Genomic DNA, 2,809 nt, shown 5'->3' on the forward strand with positions numbered 1-2,809 from the left:
GATGCAGAAGTCCGAGTTGATGCTGCTTTGGTGTCTTATTGATTCCTGTCTTGGTGTCGGAGCCAGTCAGCAAACAGAATAAGAGAGATGTTTTAGGTGAAGAGCCGTGCTCTTTTGATTATCTGTTATCCATCACGGCTCTGCTCAGCTCTGCTCTGCATAAAGCCTGGCTGTGTCAACGTGACAGTCTCCTTGTGAAGGACTGTGCAGAAGAAGCAGCAGCCGCACCCCATCAGACATCAAAGCTGTCCCCAAACACTGCAGTTGTCAGCCTCCCTCCTCTGCTCCATACGCCGCTAAACACGAGTGCAAAAACCCCAAATGCCCTGCGGCCAGGTTTTTGTACACCCCCTGCCTCTGTTCTGATCACACTTGTCTTCAAAGGCTATGGCGCCCGGGCTGTTCGGTGGAATTTGTGAAAAGCATTATGCAGTAAAACTAATGTTGAAAGAGTTGAGTGGGCGCGAGAAAATGAGGGGCGAGGAGCAAAAGAGAGCGGTGATGGTGGTGTGTACAGATATATCCCTGAGGAAAGCAACAGCGGAGGGAAGTTCATTTGGGTTGGATGCCCCCACCCGCCCCATCATCCCCCGAACCTTCCTCCTCACAAACCCCCACAATCCCTCCTCTCTCTTTCCCACTCGCCATGCATATAAAATGCATGACATGCTCTGAAGAGGAATTTTAAATCAAGTCCTAGACTTTCAAAAGAGAGTCCAGTGTGGGTGTGGATGGTGAATATGTGTGTGTGTGTGTGTGTGTGTGTGTGTGTGTGTGTGTGTGTGTGTGTGTGTGTGTGTGTGTGTGTGTGTGTGTGTGTGTGTGTGTGTGTGTAAAGAAGGGGAGAAAGATGGGCAGTGAGAAGAGGAGGGGGAGGATGGTGAAGCCCTTGTGCCTCTTCTGCTTTAGGGCTACAAGGTGTAAAGGAGGCTTTCCCAGAGCTGGATATCACAGGGGAGATTGGGAGATCAAAGCAGATTGTCTGGATTAAGTCTGGTCCAGCTTTACCCTTCATTTGGAAGTCCATCAGATCCACACATGATACCTTTGCCTCATTTAGAGGCAACCATTAAAACTTCCTGCTGAAATCAAGCCACTTCCTCAAAAGAGGTAAAAAAATAAATAAAATAAATATATAAAAATAGACAGTGTGGAAATCATTAATCTGTTATTGGAATGTAAATATTGAATGAGGCAGAGGAGGTCCTGTTCATACCAGGATGGGATCAACTGTGGAAATACGGCGTGAAGCCTCGTGCTGCCAGAGATTTGTACTACAGTGTCACCTTGTGGCTGCAGCACATATGTTCAACTAGCTTCCAACACAGGCAACGGTGGGTTTGTGACATGTGTGTCTGCAGACAGTTTCTTCATCTACAAGAAAAATGGCAGCTGATTTTACAAAGTGGGTCACATATACAGGGAGGACCACCACCTGCTGGGGTGTTAAAATTGTGTTTTAAAACGAGTCATCCTTTTCCGGCCACACTCTGGCACATATGGCTGCCTATCCCTGCTCTAAAATATCCTCAGTGCTGGAACCTCAACAGCTTCCAGCACTGGGGAAGTTCAGCTGTTTGTGGTCAGTGAAACATTTGCTGAAGAAGAGGAAAAATAATCTGAGACAGGAATCTAAATCTCATTTAAGGAGGAAACAAGACACTGATATTATTAACTACTTATTTCTTTAAAGTGTACAAGTAAGTAAACGCTACACACAGTAGAGTACCTCAATGCATTTATTCATGTAGATGTGATCAAAAGGCCCTGCTGAAGTTCAAACCGAGCATCAGAATGAGGAAGAAAGATGATTTCAGCGACTTTGAGCTTGGCATCTTTGTTGGGAGCCAGTTGGGCTGCTTTCAGAAACTGCTGATCTTCTAGGATTTTCCCCAACACAATCATCTTTAGGTTTCACGGAGAATGCAGTCATAATATCAGTACTGACCAAAGTCTCACAGGAATGTTTTTCAGCACTGTGTCGAATCTGTGCCATATAAAGGCAAAAAAGGGGGTCCAAGCAATCCAAGGTGGCCGGCGAGTGCATCGTCCTCATGTGTAGCACACCAACTTTGAATGCTGCACTTCAGGGTTTAGGTTCACTGGAGGGGTGTGGGTGTTAAAATTGGGACACTATTGCAACAGTGTTTTTGAGAGCTAACATCGGTCTATTGTGAAATGTGTGAGAGGTCAGGTGATCATGTGTTTGCATAGTGCCAAAGGCCTGTGTCCAAATCGGAGCGCACACATTTTCTCAGGGGCAAGTTTTACTGCTAATCTAAATATATTTAAATACACACATAATTAAAATCTTTTTCTTTCTTTTTTTTTTAAATCAGAATGCAAGGACTCAAACTATTTAATGAAAAGCATTTTTACACCATTTTATTACTTTTGTCCAACTTATTTTTCACACTGAACTGTATTTCTTCAGTTCCTGTAATTACATTCAAAGCCTACTAAATACATTTTTTAAAATCCGGTTTTATTGGTGCATTTTTAACATTTTACCATTTTTTGGTGCTGAAAGTTTGTATTTATTTACTTACCGCTGTCTCATTTTGATGTTAACATTTTTAAGCTTACATTTTTTGCATTATTAAATTTTCTAGAGGAAGCACTAGAAATGTGCGCATGAAAAATGCTATAAAAATACAGCTGAGTTGAGCTTCAATATCGACCGCTCCAGGATCAATACGTCTTGTGAGAGTTCACGTCGTGGAGCATCTAGCCTAGTAAGTTTGATCTTACTTTTTACCCCTAACATGCATGAAAACCCCCACCCCCCTCAAAAAAAGAAAAACATGGC

The sequence above is a fragment of the Astatotilapia calliptera genome, chromosome 18, assembly GCF_964374335.1.
Source record: "Astatotilapia calliptera chromosome 18, fAstCal68.1, whole genome shotgun sequence".
Lineage (NCBI taxonomy): Eukaryota > Metazoa > Chordata > Actinopteri > Cichliformes > Cichlidae > Astatotilapia > Astatotilapia calliptera.